The following is a 9,432-nucleotide window of genomic DNA, read 5'->3' as shown; positions in this document are numbered from 1 at the left end:
AAGGGTAAGTTTTTGAAAGAAAATTCAGCCACTCTCTTGCACTAATAGCCGAAAATTCCTAAGCACCTTAAGGGCGATTCTAGTTGGTCAATCTTGAGGCGGATCCGGACGTACTGTGGACTATCTACGGAGGGACGACACTTGGAGTCCTAAAGACTTGTTCTTGTTCGGTTCGGGCGCAGCTAGGGAAGGCACGCTACAAAGTGTATGCATCTATACTATGCTAAATGATTATGTGTAAATAATATGCTTTCCTGGCTTTATGGTTTTTCCGCATGATTTATGTATTGTCATATGTATCATAACCTAACAGTGGTATCACGAGCCTCTTATTATTTTCATAATCTAAATTGCATAAACATGGTTAAATATTACAAATTTGCAAGAATTATAAGGGGTGATTAATTTTCGTAATTGTTAATTAATTGCAAATTGCGTTTATTTAATTATATGTACGCAGTTTTTCGGCAGTTTCTTCGTTACTCATCCAAATCGAGTGATATTTGTGTCAATTCCGCATGTAAAAGGCATTCTAAAATTTTGACAAAATTACTATTTTTTGGCCGAACCCAGAATTCTCAAATTCGAAGCCTAACTATGACTTTTCGGAGGTTTTAGTTTTTCGAACGCAAAATTTTGTAAATTTAAGATGTTAAATTAAATATTTGCGATTCTTGTTGATAAATCTTGAATTTTTGATTGACCTACTGTATATGTTTAACAAGTTTGAATGCCTAACCTTGTTAATTATGCAATCTAATTTGTAATTATGATTAATTTGTTGAAAATTGGAATAATTTAGAATTAATTTGATTTTCATAATTAGTTAATAATTTAATTAGATACCTATGATTAAAAACCACCATAAAAATTGTAAATTTGTTTTAAATTTTAAATTTTTATGACCTAGACTTGAATCCATGTTAATCGGAAATCAATTAATTAATAAATTTTTGATTTTTCGCCCTAAAATTATGAAATTAATATGTTTTATTAATTCGTCATTAATTTTGAATTAAATTTTTTTTAATTTTTAAGCAATCGCTCATAAAACTTGCACGCACAAAGCAATGGACGCTACGTGTTACCCTTAAGGGGTGTTGTATAGTGCGGGTGTGCGACGACGAGCAAGGGAGCTCGTCGCCCACGCAGTACGAATGCAGCGAGCAAGGCGATGGCGCGCGAGCACAAGGCAGCAGCCCTGCCTTGTGTCGAACGCTGTGCGCGATGGGCGATGGGGCGAAGCCATGGCACGCTGTGGGCGCGCGAGCGAGCGAGTGCTGGTCGCCCAGCGATCGCTGCTCTGCGCACCACAACGCGTGGCCTTGAGCGAGCGAGCGAGGAGCATCGTAGCTGCTGCGATGCTATGGGCAGGCAGGCTGCGCGCAAGCGTGGCTTGCCTTGCTGCCTTGCGCGTGGCTGCTGCGACGTTGTGCCATGGACATCGATGGGTCGTGCACTCGACGGGGCTTGGGCGCAAGCCCAAGTGCTCGTCATGTCACGATTGTCGAGTTTTAAAATTTTAATTTGAAAATTTCAGTTTACGTAATTTTAATTAATTTTAAAATTAATAATTTTAATTGTTTTCTTGGATTTTAATTTTGAATATTATAATTATAATAAATTTCATTTATTTTAATTATTTTACTAAAATTAAAATCATGAATTAATTTAAATACGACTGAAAATAAATTAAATATGTGGATTCAATTATAAATTTATATGAGCTTTAAATTTTAATTAAATTTGTATGTTTTCGGTTAGACTAGAAATACATTTTTATGTTTAAAATTAGTAAAGCATATGAATTTATTGGTTTAAGTGGGAGCCCTTTTGGTCATAAACTCTTGATTAGGTCTACAAATCCTTAAGGTTAAAACAACTTGATTAGAATTAATAAGGACTGAATAATTTGTAGATTATTGGTGCCCTTGATTAATTGCTGCAAATGTTTATGTGATGCATAATGTGTTTTACTAACCAGCTATGTGGGCCATTCATGATACTGAATGGGTGAATGGTATATATTGTATATGTACTGTTTTGCAGGTTATGAAGTGACTAGTATGGCCCAAATAGGATAGAAAATATGGTCTGCGTACCATTAATTTGAATGTAATTGGTCTAAAGTACCAAAATTGTTTTTCAATTCAAATATGGTCTGCGTACCATCCAATAGTTGTAATTAGTTTAATTATAGCTTATCCTATTTGAAGAAAATGGTGCCTCCCACGGAGATTTTCAAGACGGACTTTGAAGTTGAAGCTTCAAGATGAAGTCGGGCCATACTAGATCACATTTATCTTATGCATGCTTTAAGTTATTTATTGCTTTAAATATGTCTTAATTATGCATGAGAGTGTGGCTTGATTATGTTGCATGATTAAGGATTTTAGTTCACTTAAATTCTAACCAACATAGTAAGAGCCTTAAGTTCCAAACTTAAAAATTGAGTTAAAAGGTGCCATGCCAAAATATACACTTGCTTGGATATCCTTTACATCAATCTAGTAATAGTTTTCGCTCAGCGAGGTGTTACTTATTGGTCCTAAAGGGGCAAGGTACACAAATAATTGTGAGTACATGTTAGTTTTGGTGAAACTCAACGATATAAGTAAGGAGTCCTTTTATGTCGTGGCAAAATCGATAGGTTTACCTAATAAGTTCTTAGACGTGCCTATCAACCAAGAATAGTTTCTAGACTATTAGCAAAAGGTTTTTGCTTACTTAAAATGTTTTAGGATTGAGTCGACAAACTGTGCTTAATTCTTCAATGGTTTTAGGATCTTGGAATTATTTTATTCACACCTGCCGGAACAATAAAATCGAATAAAATGCTAATAACTTGTTTGAATTGCATGATTGCTTTAAATTTCAAGTTATTACTCATGATAAATGTTTAGACTTTGCATACTTCAATGTATGTTTTAATTATTGTTTATAATTAAATATCTTCCACTGCAGTAAACCCTTTTAGAAAGGTAACAGTAAATTTCCTCGATTGGTAGTGAATCCAAGAACGATTCACGGAAATGAGAGAAAATGAGCAATTTAAATGTACGTTTCTTATAGCGACTTTTATGGTTATTTTCGAGTATCAAAATCGAATGGCAAACCAAATTGGTGCTTGTGAATTCAAAATACAATGTAGTTTTGAGATCATAAAGCATTGAGTTTAAACGCTCAGCTTTACCAATGGTTAACAACCTAAAATCTTTTTCCATTTAAATTCTCGAATGAGTCTAGACCCTAGACATTCGAATAGATCGATGCTTAGAGAACTTTAGAAGCTTCTGTTAAGATCATCTAGTTGAAACTATAATATTCAACATAAATGGTAAGAACTTTGTTGGAATGACATTGGACATGTCTAAACAAAGTATAAAAGTCAACACTAAAGAATTCAATTCTTAAGACTATAAGAAAGGGTACAAGAAAAAGGAAAACAAGGAACAAATGAATGGAATTTACGATTCCGTTTCTACTTATAAGTTTATGTTTAAAAGAAGTGACCTAGCAATCAAACTTCCTTGGTATCATATACCGCTTGAGGTTCTTACTTCAGTAATAACTCAAATGATGGAAGCTAGGCTACACTAATGACCTACAAGTGGGAAATGAAGCATGACAATGCTACATTAGTTGTAGGGTCATCTAGTTTGTTTTTAAGTCCTTTCAAAGGCTGGGACTTAATAGCTATTTTGTTCCATAATCAACATACCTAAAATTCTGCTTCAAACACAGAAAGACTCACATTCAGAAGAACAAAAACAATGCTTGTTTGTTTGTTTATTTGAATGAAATGGTCATTTACGGGTTGAGTCAATATGCTTGATTAAAAACAAACAACTCTTTAACAATAAAACTTTACTAGGTTCAAATCAATCTCTTGATTTGAGTTCCACTAACCTTTAGCATTGTTGCTTAGACCATATCAACAAGTTAACATTCAAAAGCTTTATTTTGATGGACTTTTGAAAGTTGATTGATTTCTAGATCAATTTAAGACAACTAGTCTTACTTGTTGAAAGTAACAAAAGATATGAACTATTGTTAGAACGCCTAGACAATAGAGTTCAAAGCTAAAGAAAGATTTTATGACTTTATTATTTCACATGGATTTGAGTGAATATAGGTTTATTTACTCAAATGTGATATAAGTTGAATCTGTTTGGCTAGTTCAAAGATTCAGAAGTATAAATCCCACTTGGCAAGAAATCATAAAGATCTAGGTTAGATCATGTTGATGAGTACTTAAGTCAAGAATGATCATCAATGATTGTGTGTAGTAAAATTCACAATCTAGCTCCATAAGATATGGTATATCTAAGTTGGAATGATCGAAGTCGATTAGTACTTGATTCGATCAATGATGGATCATAAAGACTTTTCCTATAATTTCTAAAACAAAATGCTCAACTACCACCAAACTAAACCAAATTCGTCTAAGCTATTGAAAAGTAATTTCAGAATAACTTTTCATAAAATATATCTAGAGAGTTGCAAAACTCAGTGGGAGCTTAGTGTTTTTCATTCGACAAACTAAGGCCCAAGTATAGATATATGTTTCATTGTGATTTATTCAAATGAGACACAAGGGTATTGTTTCTACCACGAATTTTTGAGAACATAATGTTTGTTTGCTCGAAATAATGTCCTTTTGGAGATTCGTTTCCAAAATGACAAGTGGGAGAAAATAGACCTCGAAAGGTCTTCGAGGCGAACAACAAACATAAACGGACATTCCGGAGGATTTTCGAAGTTCTTCAGAAAATCCGAACACGTATTCTTTAAGGACTTTAGAAGTGGCTTTAAAGAATAGACATCTCTTAGAAGACTTTACAAGTGCTTTAAGGAGAACAAAATATTCAAAGGACTTTTAAGTGGCTATTGATATTCTATTGTTTGATGTTATGTTCTATACCCAAGTAGGCATAGAGTTCAAGTCACTGAAACTATGAGATTCTTCTATTAGATAGTGAAGAAACATGGAGTTCAGGTCACTGAAGCTATGCGATTCTTCTATTAGATAGTGAAGAAACCTACAACTTGCAGTCAAACTATTATCATGTAGATTAATGAGTTTGTGACCTGTAAAAATGCTATGACGAAACCTAGATTACCTAAAATGGTTAGAGGCCATATATAGACTCAAATGTTTTAAATGGTTAGAGGCCATAAAACATACTCAATGTTTTGATGACAAAATTGAAATTTTGTTGATTTGCAAGAATAGTTTCACACCTATTGGTTGCAAGTTTGTTTTAAGGATAAAAACCATCAAACATGGAATTGTGCTCACACACAAAGCTAGATTAGTTGCTAAAGGCTACAAGCAAATTCATGGCGTGGATTGTGTTGAAACCTCATGCATAATCGTAATGCTTAAGTCTATAAATCAAGCAATGATTGCATATTGGTACATATGGCAATTGGATGACAAAACTTATTCCTCAATCAAATGTTGGAATAACTATGTACATGGTATGTCATGGGATTTGTGGATCCAAATAAATGCTTGATAAGGAAAGCTAGCTTATGAAATCTAAGTACAGATTTAAGCAAGCAATTGGGAATTGGAATTGTATTTTAGTGAAGCTAATAAGTATTTTAGTTTCATAAAATGTACATAATTCTTATAGATATATAAGAAGTTTAGTGGGAGTACGTAAAACTTAATTGGTCCTATGTGTATCACACACATATCTCTCTATTGTGAAATAACATTCAAATGCTATTAACTTAGGTTTGAAATTATTCATCAATGATGGACCAAGGCGAAACTTAGTACATACTGGGTATTAAGATCTATTTACAAAGATCTTATATTAATGTTTTGGATTAAGTAATGGCATTTACTAAATCAAACACGAAAGACTCCATTGGAGATATTCGACCCATGTGAATAAATCTAAGTAATGAATGTTTGAACTATGTATAAGCATTTACTAAGTTAAACATCAAAGGATCTAAGTAAGATTCTTAACCTATATTATATGTCAAAGAATTTAGCTGGATTTAGTATCTGCTGAAACTAGATGAGCTAAAGTTACATGAATAGAATTCAATTGGGAATTATTCTGCAAAAGAATTTATCATGTATGATATAATATGAGGATCGCCAAAAACGTATCGTATGACTTTAGGCATGACGAACATATATCAATCTCTATTGATCTAAGTGAAGATCAACTAGATTGAGATCAAGAATACTTATGGTACTTGAAAAGGTACATAGGAATAGTTCTTGATTCAAGGAAATAAAGATATGCTAAATATTGATGCTACATGCATAAACACTGGCAAAGGATCAAGCAAACCCCTTTGGAGTTAACCATTGATAAGGACGAGCTATAGAGCATCGTGTTTTGAAATGGCAACATGGATTGGAGACCATGAGTTGTTGCGTGGGATATTAAAATATTAATTTCTATGTTCTAAGATACAGCTGGAAAGTATTCCACATATCTGTGAACTGCTTGGATAAGTAATTCCAAACAAAGCATCACTAGCAACCTAAACAGTTGAAGTAAAAGTACTTATTGCCTAAGAAGCAATAAAACAGAGTTGTTTATATTAATGAGTTCTTCATTGAACTTGGGAAGATCACATGTCTGCTGACTTAATGGTTCTTCATTGCAAAATGCGTAGAGCCACTATTGAAGTAAGAAAGACTAGATCACAAAATAAACATATTCAAAAGATCTTATCATCTATCTCGAAGAACATTCGATGAAAAGGATATTAAGATTGGCAAAGTATGATAACTAAACCTATGCAACAAGTGAGAAACAACACTCACATTGTGGCACTGGAAATCAAGCATAGCTTTGAATTCCATGAACAGTTTTAAAGATGGGTTTGAGGCCCATGGTTGTAAAACATTGGGGTTGAACATTTATCATATATGAAATGTATTTTCATATTCCATTTAATCTTGGTTTAGTATTAAATGATGAGTCCCTTCAATTTGACAATATATTCAAGATAGACTGTCAGGACCAGTCCTGTGACTAAGAAATGTCTATCAAGTGAACTTGAATGTCAAAGGTTGAAATTGGTCTCTGGTCGGAGTTATCTATAAAATTGGACGCATAGAAAACGTTAGACGACTAGAATGCAAGATGACTAGTAGTTCTGTTTCTTGAACTATGTGGACATGGAAATGTCATAATCATTTGCATAGATACTTACTTTGGGAAGACTAGTATCGGACACACTTATGAAACTTTACTGTAAGAGATGAAAATCTGTCATAAGTAAATTTCATTGAAATTATTAGACACTAAATCCTCAATACCTGAGTGATTTGAGATTACTTGTTTGAGAACTAGTTGCTTTGACGTTGACCAACCGTCGCACCGTAAAAGGAGGCTATAAAGGCAACGCCCAGGTAATCACCTATCAAACAAAGTCTAATCTCAAGATCGCAAGATTGGGATTGTCCTCCCATAAATCGGGATGAGATGCTTAAAAGTTGTACAAGGCCACTCGGAGAGCTAGAAACTGTGAAATGCATGGCCGTGCTCAGATGAATCATAGATTATGATTATCTGCTTATTTTATCAGTTGAACTCTGAGACCGAGAAACACCTCTGGACATAATAAGGATGACAGCTCTTACCTTATGTTCAAGAGCAAGCATCGAGCGACAAAGGAATTAGGAAATGCACACTTGTCCCTAAGGACAAGTGGGAGACTGAAGGAAATAATGCCCTTGGTCCAAGTATGCATTCAATGTTAAGTCTAATAAATGCGGTTCAGTATTAATTAACAAGTTAATAATTCAGTGAGATCAAGTGAGATGAATGCCTAGCTAGAGGCCGCTTCAGTTCAAGTTGAATTAATGATATTAATCCACAGCTTACTCTTGACTGAACCCGTAGGGTCACACAAATAGTACGTAAACGGATCAAGTATTTAATGGCATTAAATACTCTATCTATGGATATTCGGAATCGACGGATCTCGGTTTCAGTGGGAGCTGAGATCGTCACAAGCAAGAAAAGAATACTCCGGAAACGATGATATTGCCGGAAACGGAAATATGGATCGTATCGGAAATATAAATATTATCCAAGTCGTAGATGTTGACGGAAACGGAAACATGGTACGTATCGGAAAATATTATCGGAAATGGAAATATTGCCGGAATCGGAAATATTGCCGAAAACGGAGATATTGTCAGAATCGGAAATATTATCGGAATCGGAAAATAGTTCCGGAAACGGAAATATTAAATATTTGTTCGAAACGGAAATTAATTCCGGAATCGGAAATATTAAATATTGTTCGTATCGGAAATGAATTCCGGAACCGGGAATTTAATCGGAAGCGTATCGTACGAATAAGCATCGGACGAGGCCTGCCGGACGAAGGCCCAGCACGAAGCCAGGCCATCGCCCAGCAAGCAAGGACGCGCGCCAACGCCCAGCCCAAGGCAGCGCCAGGCCCACCGCAAGGCAGGCCCAGCGCGCCAAGGCAAGGCCGCCCAGCGTGGGCTGCGTGGGCCGAGCGCACGCGTGCGGGCGCCCTCGTGGCTCCGTGCGTGTGTGTTTGTGTCCATGCACAATTCCTAAATCTATTAGGATTTGGTGTATGATTAAACTCCTATTCCTATTAGGATTATTTAATTAATTAGAGTCCTTGTAGGATTCTAAGTTTAATTAAATCGTATCCTACTATGATTCCAATTCCCTTTCCAAACCTCTATAAGTAAGGGCCGAGGGTCATAATTTATACGCACGATTGAAGTATTCAAAGGGTAAGTTTTTGAAAGAAAATTCAGCCAGTCTCTTGCACTAATAGCCGAAAATTCCTAAGCACCTTAAGGGCGATTCTAGTTGGTCAATCTTGAGGCGATCCGGACGTACTGTGGACTATCTACGGAGGGACGACACTTGGAGTCCTAAAGACTTGTTCTTGTTCGGTTCGGGCGCAGCTAGGGAAGGCACGCTACAAAGTGTATGCATCTATACTATGCTAAATGATTATGTGTAAATAATATGCTTTCCTGGCTTTATGGTTTTTCCGCATGATTTATGTATTGTCATATGTATCATAACCTAACAAACTTCACAACCTCTCCCCCCATAACACAAGCTAGTTCCGAATTTCACATCCAAAAGAAAGGTTCTCAATCACCCATATTCAAACTAGCATCTCAAACCTACAATTTTGACTTCATTACCCACATGACACTAAATATAACATCATTAACCCACTTACAAAACACAATTCGAAATGCACCCACCTCAAACTCGAAAACGTAAGTATCATTACTAGTTAGCCACTACAAAAACAATTCCTAACAAACCAAGCTACAATCATACAAACAAAATTGAACCAATTAAGCAAGTTTTCAATGCTTACTAAACACTCCTAATCTAAAAACAACTTGAAAGAGAAGAACACCAAATTATTGAATTACAA

Source organism: Spinacia oleracea, chromosome 1 (assembly GCF_020520425.1).
Source record: "Spinacia oleracea cultivar Varoflay chromosome 1, BTI_SOV_V1, whole genome shotgun sequence".
Taxonomy (NCBI): Eukaryota; Viridiplantae; Streptophyta; class Magnoliopsida; order Caryophyllales; family Amaranthaceae; genus Spinacia; species Spinacia oleracea.
This window is presented reverse-complemented; position numbering follows the sequence as displayed.